The sequence below is a fragment of the Staurois parvus genome, unplaced genomic scaffold (assembly GCF_062004578.1).
Source record: "Staurois parvus isolate SC_StPar_1 unplaced genomic scaffold, SC_StPar_1.0 ptg000099l, whole genome shotgun sequence".
In the NCBI taxonomy this organism is placed as follows: domain Eukaryota; kingdom Metazoa; phylum Chordata; class Amphibia; order Anura; family Ranidae; genus Staurois; species Staurois parvus.
The window spans coordinates 2190619-2205342 of NW_028317895.1; positions in this window are offsets into that span (position 1 = coordinate 2190619).

The window sequence follows — 14724 nt, forward strand, 5'->3', positions numbered from 1 at the left end:
ACATGTTACATGTTCCACCTAGGGTTGCCACCTCATCCCTTTAAAACCAAACATATTAATTACACAGGTTGTGAGGCTAATTTAATGACGAAAAGGTACTATGTGAGTTTAATTACCACTTTAATCCACTACAGAACCTGTGTACTTAATATGAGTTTGATTTTAAAGGGATCGGATGGCAACCCTAGTTCCACCCGTTTTTAGGGTGGAACATGTAACATGTTCTCAATGCTGCAGCTGTCGTCTGCTTCCTCCCCCCTCCCTCTGACAGAAGTACGGGGAGAATTTCCCCATACTATCTGTCAGATTTGAAAACAGCGCGGGATCCGCTCACACCCACACAGGATGGGTTCCACCCACATGGCCGCATCATTCATTCATAGAGTTCTGTGAATGAATGAACTGCAGCTGTGGAGCGCTGTAGTAGGTCATTGAATCTTCCTGTCAGTATATCTGCTTGCCCATACATTCCGTTATGCAGGAGACCTGCATGGCACCAGTGATCTGCTGATCGTTGGTGCAATGCTTTACAGGCTCCTATGGACAAAAATAATAAATGCACATTTTTTTTAATACAAAAAATGTGCATTTATTATTTCTGTGCAAGAAGTGAACTTATCCTTCAATCACTTCAAGTTCTGACACTTTCACCCCCTTCTAGTCCAGACCAATTTTCAGCTTTCAGCGTTGTCATACTTTGAGTAACAATTACTCAGTCATGCAACACTATACCCATATAATTTTTTTTTTTAGACAGATAAAGCTTTCTTTTGTGGTATTTAACCTCTTCAAGTCCGGACATGTTTACCCCCTTCCTGTCCAGGCCAATTTTCAGCTTTCAGTGCTATGGCACTTTGAATGAAAATTGCGTGCTCATGCAACACTGTACCCATATGAATTGTTTTTGCTTTTTTTTTAGATAAAACTTTATTTTGGTGGTATTTATTCATCACTGGGATTTTTATTTTTTTTTGCTATATAAATGAAAAGTCCAAAAATGTTTTAAGAAAATGTTTTTCTTATAAAATTTTGCAAATAAATAATCTTCCTTCATAAATCTTGGCCAAAATGTATTCAGTTATCCTTTTAGTAAAAAAAAAAAATAACCCAAATTATAATTTTTCAAATTTGTTTTACAATTTTTTATTATATTATTATTTGTGTTTTTTTTTAACATACTGTCACCCTATCAGTACAGTGTCACTATAGTAACACTGTACTACTTATGGGGGGGTGATGAAGATTTTTTTTTTTTTACACTGATTGCTTTAACACCCGTAAAGGCTATAAAAGCAATAATTTCTCTTTCTCTCTAGCTGCATTCTTGCAGCCATTGAGAAATACTGTGTGAGCTGTGATTGGTCACAGCTTGTCACATGGTACAAGGCTGTTGTACCATGTGACCTCTGTGATCATTCACAGATTTCACAAGTACTAAGCAATGATGTCAGAAGTGACATCTTGCTTACTACTATTCATGTGATCACTGATTGGCCAATCAGTGATCACATGATCGGGACCTCACACAGAGGTCCCGTACAACGATTGGTGTCCGGAGGACACAGCGGACACCGGATCGCGCTGCTGAGTGCGCACAAGCAGGGAAGCGGGGAGGACGTTTATAAACAGCTACCCGCCTCTGCACTGCTCCCGTCCGGCCGTTTATATACATGGGCCGGATGGGAAGTGGTTAATTACCACTGTTTTGGGTTTTTTGTTATATAAATGAAAAAATACAAACTAAATTAAAAAAATAAAAGCAATTTTCTTTTGTTATAAAATTTCATTTTTGTTATAAAATTTTGAAAATAAATCATCTTTCTTCATAAATTTATGCCAAAATGTATTCTGCTACAATTTTGGATAAAAATAACCCAAAATACTGTATACTGTATTATTTAGTATCTTTGAAAGTTATAGAGTCTACAAACTATGAGATATACTGTATATTAAAAGAATTGATCAGTTTCAACCCTAAAATGCCACTTGCTGATATTGCATATTGCAGTGGTCAGGATGCTGGTATGGCAGTGATCATGACATTGGTATGAGGTATGGTGGTGATCAGGATACTTGTATGGCGGTGATCAGGATACTTGTATGGCGGTGATCAGGATTCTGGTATGGCAAATGGGGAGATCAGGACACTGGTATCGGGTATGATGGTAATCAAGAGGCTGGTGTGGCAGTGATCAGGATGCTGGTATGAAGTGGCAGTAATCAGGATGATGGTATGGGGTATGCTGGTGATCAAGATGCTGTTATTGGGTATGGCAGTGATCAGGATGCTGGTATGGGGTATGGCAATGATCAGGACACTGGTATGGGGTATGCTGGTGATAAGGATGCTGATATGGGGTATGGTGGTGATCAGGATGCTGTAATGCTGTGACAGTGATAAGGACGCTGGTATGGTGTATGGTAAAAATCAGGACACTGGTATGATGTATGGCATATAGCGGTGATCAGGCTGTTGGTATGATATATGACGGTGATCAGGGTGGTGGTATGGCATGTCGTGGTGATCAGAACACTAGTATGGTGGTGATCATGGTGCTGGTATGGGTATGGCGGTGATTAGGGCGCTGGTATGGCAGTAATCAGGGCCTTGGTATGGTGTATGGTGGTGTTATTGTGAGCACTCGTGCCATTGGGACAGGTGACGGGCTGGCTGCATTGTTTATTATTACTACACTGGGGCAGTGATCAGGGACACTGGGGCTGGCTGGAACTGCAGTCTGTGAGTGTACATGCACTGTGACAGGCTGCTGTAAACTCACAGGCTGCAGCAATGGTTCTCTCTGCTCTCACAGCTGATCTGTGTGAGAGCAGAGAGAACCGATGTTCATTTTTGGTTTGGTATGTTTAATATGTGATTTCCATGATTGGACACAGCAACCACATGGTCAAACACCATGTGATCACCCAGATGCAGTGGTAGTTTGATCTGATGTGTCCGGGAGACAAGCTGATCACTGGGCTCCCTAGTGCGCACTCTGTGAGCTGTACACAAGCCTCTGATGCAGGAGGATGTTCAGGAATGTCCACCTGCATCAGCACCCATCCGCCCCATGTACATAAACGGCCGGACGGGATGCATGCCAACGTGCAAAGAGTTCAGACAGAAGTTCAGGCAGCGTTCAGGCCCCATTTAGATCTCGCACTAGTGGGAACTAGTGTTCGCACTCACAATTTTTAAAGTGCGATTTACATGCGTTTCCGTGTGTCACACATAGGACATCCCATTCACTTCAATGAGCTGCTCTATGCATGTTTGTCACCCAAAAGAAGTTCCTGCTTGTTTGTGGGTGACAAGCTTTGCGCGATTTTTAAATACGCGGTTTGCCAAGACTGCTATGTGATTTTGCCGCATGACAACCGCAGCCAAATTGTACCACGTTTGGGGTGTCATTAGGAATAATGGCACCCAAATGTGCATTGCTCGTGTTGGAGCAATTAGGAATCGCAGGCAGAATTGTTGCAATTCTTCCCGCAATCTGAAATCACCTAGAATGTTGAAAACACAAGAGTTTAAACCATCAGAGTAGGATATCCTCTCCGAAGCACCATCAGTAATGTCTGATACTCATCAAAGGCAAACAGACAAAAAAATAAAGACTAATGATATAGTATTTAAAGGAGAAGTATGGACTTTTGAAAAAAAAAACACACATACTCACCTCCATGCTGCAGCATCAGTGTGATGCTGCAGCTGTCCCATGTCAACTCTAAGACCAAAAACTGAGTGATCTCATAATGGCTGATGGCTCAGCTCTCAGTCACTGTCAGTCACTGCTCTGCCCTTAAAGTGCCTACTGGAGCACCAGGCAGGGGGGGTTATGGGCACAGCTGGCTCCAGGTCTGAGCTGTGTGCTGAGAGGTGCAGCCAGCTCCCAATCAGGCACCCAGGTGGATCCCGACAATATCATCAGGATACTTCCAGAGCCTGGAGAAGCTCTTCCATGTCAGCTGACAGCTATTAGTTGACTTTGGGTCACAGGAGAGAAAAAGTAAGCACATTTCTGTAACCCACAAGAGATGTGTTATCAAAAAAGGAATCTATAATCACAACATACACTTTCGTTTAAGAACATCAGCATTGTAATAAAAATACAAATAATAGTTATAGTTCACAATTCAGTAAAAGCTTACTTGAAAAATGTCTTCATGTTGTGAATGCTGCTTGTCTGCTGGCCATCTCTATCCACAGCTTCCTGGCTTCCCTGCATGCTTTGTAGCTTCTCTGCTATTATTTACTTTCTATTTCTAAAGATTGCATATCCCATGGTACCTTGCTGCAGACAGACAGGGATTCCTGTACTGACTGTGTCTCCTGAAACTCCTCCTTTCAGCACCTCTGCAGTTCAGAAGGCAGGCTCTGTGAAATGTGTGACACAGCAGTTCTTACTCATAGGACATAGTGAATATGTGTCACAGAGTTCTAAGAAGTAGATGGGGGGATCTTCACAAAGTAAAGTACTAGATTCAAGATTATTCCGATTAATAAGAGTAGGCTAGAAAAAATGTAAATACAATGAGGTTGATTTACTAAAGATAAATATACTGCGCACTGCAAGTGTAGTTGCTTTATATCCAAGGTTTGCTCTGAAATGAGACTGATTTCTTTCATCCAAACGTGTGCAAGAAAAATGCTGTTTTTTATTTTCCTTGAATGTTCCTCCCAGATCTAGAACAACTGCACTTTCAGTGCATTTGCACTGCACTTCTAAGTGCACTTGGAGAGCTTTTGAAGTGCACAGCCTATTTGTCTTTAGTAAATCAACCCCAATGTGGAAATGAATATACTGTATAATTTTACATTGTGACCATAGATACGCTTTAATAGTATTACAAACAATATGCACTCACCAAATCAAAATATCTCATGAAGAAAGAGGCCAGACAGCATTAGTGTTTAAAACATCATAAAGAGATATATTTTGTGATGTACCATTAACCACTTCCAGTCAGGGCACTTTTATCCCCTTCCAGTCCAGGCCAATTCAGCTTTCAGCGCTATCACACTTTGAATGACAGTTGCGCGGTCATGCAACACTGTACCCATATACATTTTTTAGCATTTTTTTGAGACAGATAAAACTTTATTTTGGTGGTATTTATTCACCACTGGGATTTTTTTTTTTTGCTATATAAATGAAAAAGACCAAATATTTAGAAAAAAAGTGTTTTTCTTATAAAATTTTGCAAATAAATAATCTTTCTTCACAAATCTTGGCCAAAATGTATTCAGCTATCTTTTTAGTAAATAAAATAACCCAAATTAGTTTATAACCAAAAATTATAATTTTTCAATAATTGTTTTTACATTTTTATTTTTTTTTATATTATTTATGTTTTTTTTTTTTAAACATACTGTCACCCTAGCAGTACATAGTGACACTGTATTACTTGTGGGGGGTTATGAAGATTTTTTTTTTTACACTGATTGCTTTTACACCCATAAAGGCTGTAAAAGCAATCATTTATCTTTCTCTCTGGCTGCATTCTTGCAGCCATTGAGAAATACTGTGGGAGCTGTGATTGGTCACAGCTTGTCATATGGTACAAGGCTGTTGTGAATAGCCTTGTACCATGTGACCTCTGTGATCATTCACAGATTGCACTACTAGTAAGCAATGATGTCAGAAGTGACATCTTGCTTTTTACTATTCATGTGATCACTGATTGGCCGATCACATGATCAGGACCTCACACAGAGGATCACGGTGCCACGCGCTCCCAGTGAGCACGCACAGGCTAAAATGGTGGGCACTGTTTATGAACGGCAACCCGCCCCTGCACTACTCCCATCCGGCCGTTTATATACGTGGGCCGGACGGGAAGTGGTTAATTTTGTCAGCAATCATAGTTCATCAAGATTTAGTATTGCTAACCCCACAACAGTAATATCAGTCTGTGTATACAGTAAAGCATGCTTGTTATACTCATTGTGGAACCTAAGGGGTTAATCCTCTGCATTGTGTAAAAAGGATGTTTGATCCTGTCTTCTCTGATCCTCAACTTCTTCCACAGTCCCCAATCAATTTTCATGACAGAACAGAGCTTTTGGGGCAAACTGCACATGCTCAATTTGGTGTGTATTGCTAGAGTTATAAACTGAAAAATTGCAGCACTAATTAGAGAATTATAAAGTCCAAATTAAAGTCTTTAAAAGTCCTCAAAGACATAAGACAAGATGAAGGAGAGTGGTCTTGATCTTATACACCATCACCATACACCCGGAATAAATCTGCCCCTTACCGGACAATTTGACCGTATACAACGGCCGGTATGCACAGTGTAATGAAGAATAATGTGGCAAATAATTCTCAATGGATATCGTCTCCCAGATAAGGATAATGATTCTGCTAAGAAAAATCCCCAATAACACCGGTCAGTAAGCACCATGTAATAGGGACTCAGAATGGCAGGCGATCCACAAAGGAAATCCTCTTGCACATATAGGAATAACTGTCCACTTTAAACTCATGAAACCTCCAAGAATCTCCAGCAGCCTCAGTCTGCAGTCAACACAACGCCCCGCTCTTCTATCTTCAACCTAAAGTGTTTTTTTTTTCTTGTGAGAGTGCATGTGATCAGCACAGGGCCAATTAGCACTGTCCAGACAGAGGTCAGGGGTCCTGCAGCCTCATAGGACAATCAGGGGAGAATGAAAATTCCTCCTACAAGCTTTAACCAGTGCTCTGCTGGACACTGATAAAAGTCACAAGACTGCTTTAACTGCTGATGAGAAAAGGTATTTAGCAGTTTATATTTACTAAAATAATTGCATTTCCATGTTCTCTGCACTGTGGGAGACCAGATATAGTGAATGTAGGGTCCTGGGTTTAGTAACACTTTAACACTGCTGCCTGACCTCCTTCTTTTTGAGGTCTTTGATCTGGTTAGTGCATACTGTTCACAGCTGGTGGAGAAGCTCAGTCATGGTTTACAGCAACAACATATTGGAGCACCTTCATCTTATTGCACCATTCTGGAATTTTTTCATTTTAGGAAATGTGTAACTATTTTAAAGAAGTCTACTTTCTACAGGGGAGGGTGTCCATTTACCTACCTATCCCTGAGTCTGTCTGGGCTCGGAAAAAAAAAAACAGAAACGGATTTTGTCTATTAGAACACATTTTTTTGATCTGCAAAGTATGTTTAAAGATATTCACCAGAGCAGCCTGCAAGAAAAAATGGGCAACCCTGTTGGACATCTCCCAAGTTACGACCCTCAAACAAAGCTGGGCATGCTACAATTGATCAGATACAGGAATGCAAGGAAGTCCTAGAGGAAGAAGGAATCTTGGGGTACTAGGGTGCTGAACACACAGGAGTGCAGCAGGAAACACAACTCTTGAATGCTGGACACATGGAAAGGCAGGAGTGCAAAAGCCTTTGGGAACACTGGGGATCTGCCATCACAGGAAAGCAGGAAGGACGGCATCTCTCAGAGCACCAAGGTGCTGGGATCAAAGGAAGGCAAGAGCCCAGGTGAAAAAGTCTCTGAAGTAATGTGGTTCTGAAAACACAGATATACAGGACTGTGGGTTACTTTCAGCACTGGGGTTCTGAGAAAACAAAGGAACAAAGGGATGACAGACACTTGCAGCGCATAGGAACTGGGTGCACAAAAAGCTCACTAGGAGTTCACAAGCACATAGGCGCAGGAATCTCTCTGGGATTGTACAGGCCTCGCAGGTTTAGCAATGCGAGAACACACAGTAGTCCAAATGTGAGGGATCACTTAAACATGGGAAACATTGAGGATCGCTAGAGCACACAGAGGCACAACTCAGAAACTGGGGTCACTTTAGGGGGTCACACAGAACTCAGAACACTCTGGTAACTCTGAACACTCTTGGGGAAACTTAGAAAATGCTCCAGGTAACTCAGAAAATTAAGAGGTAATACAAAACTCAGGACTCTCTTGGGGTAACTCAGAACTCTCAAGGAACACTGCAGGCCTAGAGCCAGGAATACATGCTGTAATTCGGGGCTTGGCTGTAGGAGTGGGCACCACTTAAAGTGGAACATTAGTCAGAAAATGAAGTTTTGCTAGATCACTTTAGGCTGTCCCCTTTTTCATGTATAGTTAGGTAAAACATGAAATTAAGTGCCTATACATAGTTGGTAAGATTCAATAAAGACACCAGTCAATCTAGTTCAACCTGTGTGGGTGTATGCATGTGTGTGTTTGTCCATATAATTTCCCATATCCCTGTATATTGCATTCACTAAAATGCCCATCTAAGAGTTTTTGAAACTATCAATACTTCCCGCTGACACCATTAATTGTGGAAGGGAGTTCCGCATCCTTACCACTCTAACAGCAAAGAACCCCATACGTAGAATAAGTTTAAACTGCTTCTCCTCCAATATCATGGAGTCGCCCCATGTCTTCTTACACTCCCTGAAACTGAATAGTTTTCTTCCTATGTTGGGATCACCATTGAGGTCCTCCAGTCCCCTTATTAGCTTTGTTTCCCTTATCTGGACTCTTTTCAGCTCTGGTACATACTTCCTGAGGAATGGCGACCAGAACTGGATGGCATACTGAGGATGTTGCTGAACTAGAGCTTTGTATATTCTGCTGGATTTGCTTGCTGTAGCTGCATGCCATTGCTGAGCCTGTGATCTACTAAGACCTTCAGATCTTTTTCATCCTAGAATCCCCATATGGCTCTCCCCCTAATGATTAAGGTGCATTCATATTTTTTGCATTACTTCATTTACCTCATTTGCCATGTAATTGCCTACACCTTAATTTTATTGAGGTCTTCTTAAAAAGTTTCCATATCTTGCTGTGAAGTTATTGCCCTGCTTGGCTTTGTATTGTCAACAAACACTGAGATTGAACTACTTATACCAACCTATATCATTTATGAATAGATTAAACAGTTCTGGTCCCAGGACTGAGCCTTGGGGTAGTCCCACTTACTACTCAAGACCATTCTAAGTACATGCTATTTAACCCCACCCATTGTACACACCCTTGTAACCAGTTTTCTATCCAGTTATATACACTGTGGTCTAAGCCAACAGACCTTTATTTGTAAATTAAGCATTTATGAGGAACTGTACTGAATGCTTTTGCATAATCCAGATATGCCACATCCACAGGTCTTCCTTTATCAAAATGGCAGCTCACTTCCTCGTAGAATGTTAGTAGATCCTTTCCTCTCTGTTCTTCCCCTTTTTCCTGTGTCCACCTCTTATCTCCAGACTGAACCATAGGCATGCACATGCTCAGTTTAGTGTGTATTGCTAGAGAGGTTTTTTTTTTTTCTTGGGAGAGTGCATGTGATCAGCACAGGACCAATCAGCACTGTCCAAACAGAGGCCAGGGGATTTGCATCCTTCTAGAGCAGAAAGGAAACTCCTCCTACAAGCTTTAGCTAGTGCTGGGCTGCACACTGATAAGTCACAAGACTGCTCTAACCGCTGATGAGAAGAGGTATTTAGCAGTTTATATTTACTAAAATAATTGCACTTCCATGTTCTGTGTACTGTGGAAGACCAGATAGAGTGGATGCAGACTCCTGGGTTTAGTAATTTAATATACACGCACACCCCTCCCCCTCTTGTACTCTTTCTGTCCTTCTGATACAAGGGATACCCCTGGATAGTTGCCAGCCAGTCATGTGAGCAGTCAAACCAAGTTACTGATATTCCCATGAAGCTGAAATCCTCTTCGTACATGAGCAGCTCCAGTTCTTCTATTTTATTGTCTAGCCTTCTAGCATTTGTGCACCTGCCTTTTAGTTTTGTACAGGTGCATATTAGTTTCTCCTTTGGAGCTCTTTGGTTTCAGCATACTGGTTATACTGCCTTTCCAGCAGCCCCGTCAGACCTTTGCTTACTAACTGCTTTTGCATGTTCTGATCCCCCCCCCTCACCACCATCTAGTTTAAAAGTCCCTTTACCTTTTTAAAAATTTTCTCCCACAACAGAGCTGCACCCTCCCCACTTAGGTGCAGTCCATCCATGCTATACAGCTGGTAAAAGACAGTCAGCCCAGTTTTCCCGAAAGATGGACGCCAGCATCGGCCAGAGGACACAGTGGGAGGATATCTGGAGATTGCAGATACAAGGTAAGGTACACTACAGTGTAATCCCGAGTGTGGCTCGCGGTTACCGCTTTTGGTACTGAAAACTAACCCTGAGCCATACTCGGGATTACCGCCAGGGAGGTTAAGGATGAGCAGAATTTTGCTTGTTCAGGGGTTCGGCAGCCAAACTATATGGCCGAGTTGAACCTTGGGCTGAAGCAGGAAAGTAAACATTTTTGCATTACTTCCTCTGCTAAATGTGAGTCTTGGCTGACAGTAGATAGCAGACTTATCTTGTAACATATAGCAGCCAGTAGTTTTATGAGTGAGCAAGGTCCATTTTTGCAGTAGTAGTAGTTACAGGGCTGAGCTCCTCAGGTATAAGCCAGTTATGACAGACTGCGACAGCCCAAAGGTAACATAGCTAAGCAAAGTCCTTTGAGGTAGCAACACTTGGACAAGCTCTTCAGAAAACTAGCCAGTGTTCCCTTTTTCCACACCCCGGCTGACTATCAAACCCCAGGGGAGGTAACAAGCACACGGTGTCCCCAATGTCAGTACTCACAAGGCCCAAGGATAGACTGGTTGCCTCATTCCAATCTTCCAAGCAAAACCCTCCAGTGATAACAGACAGAGCCTTGGCAGACAACTCCCCTCAGTCAGCTTCCTGTAAAAATAGGGTCACACTCTCTAACTTCAGATCCTGAGGTCGACCCACCTGAGGCAGCATGGCAGCAGTTGCAAGGTGAGGCAGCCTGTTCCTTTGCTAAGCCCCTTCCCATGTTCTAGAAGACTGTCATAGCTTCCTGAAGGCAGGCAGAATTCAGACAAACAGCACCAGAGCAGCATGAGCAAACCTACTGTAAGCAGCCAGGCCAGTGCCTAATAGCACATAGCTTCCCAAAAAAACCCAGCAACTGAAGGGAGATACTCCCTGATTGCCATCCGAATATTTCAATTCTAGAGAGGTGGCACTTGTCCTTGAACCTTACAACCCTGCAGCTGTTCATCTGTGTTACCATAGCTACCCTGGACTCATTGAGCGTGGATATTGTCTATAGGGATAACTGGAGGTAGCTGTGTTCTGTACTGTTTTACTTAGGGATAACTAGAGGTAGTTGGACTCTCTGTTGTTAAAGAGTTATGGGACCTCTTTCTCTAGGACTCAGCCACCACCAGATCTGTATTGCCTATATTTTGAGGGTGGCCATGGAATCCTGTGTCTTTGTCCAGTTATACTTTTTCAGTACATGGACAAGGTTCATCTGATGCCTACTCTTGGGACTCCCTTCAGTAAAGTCAGGGATTTCTATCTCTTCAGCTTCTTCATACACATCTTTGGTTCTTGGATGGGCAGTCATTCCACTTTGACACCCCACTGCTTGACTTCTGGCAGCAAGACATTTTAGTTTAACAACTTGCACCATGTATGGTTAGGGCAATCTTTTTGGAGATGGACCAACTAGACCAACTAGACCTTGCACACCTTGGCTGACTCCAAGTGATGTTTACCTTCTCCTTGAGGGGGCATCAACTCTCTGGCCTCCTGGCTCCCTGGCCCCCAGAGGAATATTCCTGCCTAAAGATAACTCTGTCTGGAGCTGAGCTATCCCTTCAGTTAGTTTCTGGATGGCCACCACCCATGGAGCTATCTGTCCAGTTGCAGGAGGGTCTACTGATTTCCCATGGTGACCCACAGAGAAATCCATAGAGGGGTTTTCAAAGAACCTGTCTATGTTTATGAGCCCCAATTGTCTCTGCCACCAGGGGGTGTAATGGTACCTGCCTCTACATTTTCACAATTACCTCCTAGACCCCCCCAGGGGAAGCCATGGATTTTGTCAATATTACACAGCCCAATTGTCACAGCTCAGGTCCATGTTCCTGCTGTGGAGACCGCTGAACCAACATCTTCTGATGTGCCTGAAGACAGCAATGCATCACCTCTTCTGGAAGATGGAATTAAGACTCAACACTTGAGGCACTCCCAAAGACTCAACTCTGGGAGACCGTCTGTACACTTTACTCATGATAAATTTTAATGGTCTACAGACTTGCCAAGGACAGCAAGTTCAAGTGGAGAAGGGGAGTTTCCATTTACTCCCCACGTTCATATGTATATGCAAGTTAAGGGGTTCAAACTGAAAACCGATACAACAGATATATTAGGAGAGTCTCTCCCCACTAGTTAGACCACAGTATATCAGGAGTTGCACAATATCACAGGTGCATACTGTAAGGAATATCAGGAAGAAAAAGTATTCCAGAAAGAAAATGAAAAAGGCCAAATGAGGAAGAGTAAGAAGGGGGAAAACTGCCTGGCTGGTAGATTTATCTCATTTCCAACAAAAAAATCAAGGGATTGTAACTATAGTCAAAGGAATGGCTGCAGCTTAGGGGAAGAAGAGAAATCTATCCAAGCATACTATGGTGCCCTACTAGCATTTATCCGACAGCTAGCTATCAAAACTGACAGAAGCAGCTTTGTGGTTCATTCCAAAACTGAATTTATGTCTGTAAACAGGTCTGTAAAACTACAATACAATCACATAAACTGAAGTTACAATATGCTTGTACATGTCTCTTTACAAATGCATGCAATGAACACATTTATTACAGCTACCTACAAATCAGATTAAATGTATTGAAATGTGATCTAGCTATGTATGTGACTTTGACAAACACAATGGAAGAACTTACAGGCATATGTGTATCAAAGGGAGGAAGGAGGCCTTCACTAGTGTTATTCTGGAAGCTAAACTGAAACTGCAGTGGTAGACAGAAAATCTTTATTTTTAACAAACACTTCCTGCTATTTATTGAATAAACTGTGGATCCTAAACTGGGATATGTATTCCCCACTGGTAAGTGCAAGGCCAATAGGGATAGCTGCACATGAGCTCTTTAATGCTCTTGCACACCCTTCTGTCATATTCACATTTCACACCTACTTGTTTTTTTGCTTAGTTTTGGCAGCCCTCTCACCACTAGACCCCTGATACTGACAACCACTACATACTCACTCCATGATCCTCTGCTTCCTGCTCCAACCAAGTCAGACCTTGCACTGTCCATCTTTTTTCATCTGGCTGAAAGATTTTTCTTTGTTTTGCATACCTGTGTAGCACCCTTCTAGTTATCTAGGGGGAGCTAGAGTCCTGATTGACTGAGAGGAGGGCTGAGTAGCAGCCTGGATGTAATAGCCAGAAGGTCAAATTGTGGTTAGGGTCTGAGATGCTCTTCAGGCATTGGGTGGATCTGAAGAGTGACTGACTTACATTCTTGAGGGATCCTATCCAATCCCCAACAGAAGGCTTGGCAATGGGCTGGGACACCCTTAAAAGTGTTGGAGCCTGCTCAGCTGGAGAGGGAGAGTTCAGGTGGAAGACAGTGAGGAAGATGTGAGGCTGAAGGCAGAAGGCTGTGAGGAGGCTCAGCGTTATGGGGCCTACCTTCAGGCCTGGACAGGAGGAAAGCTGAGTTTCACTGGCCCCCAGAGCGAGGACCATCTGCATGGCAGGGAAGGATCAGCCCAGCTGATAGGCCTGGTAGCAGCCATCAACCCACCAGTGGTACAGGAGAGAATCTGAGTAAGTACCCCTGCACCTCCTGGGCAGATAGGGAAAGGAGCACTCTGGTGTGAAACCAGAATTGCTACCTTTTTGGGACTGTCCACTTTTAAAGTAACTGACACCAGATCCCCTGTTCAAGGATACCTCCAGATTGCTGGGTGAAGGAAGAGGAGTTCATATGGAATCTGGGGTGGTACAATAAGGAGACCCTGGCTAGATCTCCTATAGAGACAGTGTTGCAGTCAAGGCTTGTAAATAGTTCCAGGAAGTTGTCCTCAGTTCATCAGTTTCCTTGGGCATCCTGTACACGCCCAACCCTATCCCAGTTCAAATCCCCTAAATAAAATAACAAAACCAAAGCTCAAGGACTGATCTCTGACTCTGGATTGTTACTTGTTACTGTATCCTGGATACAAGTCTGAATGGAAAATACATGTTGCCTGACTGTGCAGGACTATAGAGGGACCCAAATCTTCTAGCGACTCCTAGTGCTACACTTGTCAGCAACAATGCCTGGTGAGATCTGACACCTACAGTTCATGTGGTTCTTACTCCTGACCCCTTCACTCTGTGTGCTACCCACTTCTGACCCCAGAAATGTGTGCATAATGCACTCCTCACCCAGAGCAGAGAATATTTATATTTTATTTAGCCAAACCCCTGTAAGCCCCTCCATCCCAATTAGTGCAATTTGGACGCACCCACCATTCAACAGGGTATGGTATCGACTGATTCGGAGGAGGTACAATTTAGGAAAATGGACTGTTGAGGGATATGCAAGAGAAAATAGTTTGAGAATCACTGCCCTTTATTGATAAATAAAATAAGAACACTATAGTTTCTCATTAACATTTTAGTTTAATAACTGGCCACTGGACAGCAACTGAGCTGGATCTTAACCTATTCCACTGTGTGCTTAGACCAGCAAATATGTCCTATGAACTTCTTCACCATGATCCTACGCAGCTTTCATTCAAAAGCCATGAGCACATTTCCATCATGCAGGAGATGTGTATGTCCAACATAAAGGTCCCCACTCCACTAAAAGTCATTGTGTTACAAGCAGGAAAAGTAGGGTTTTATTCCTGCATTATTAC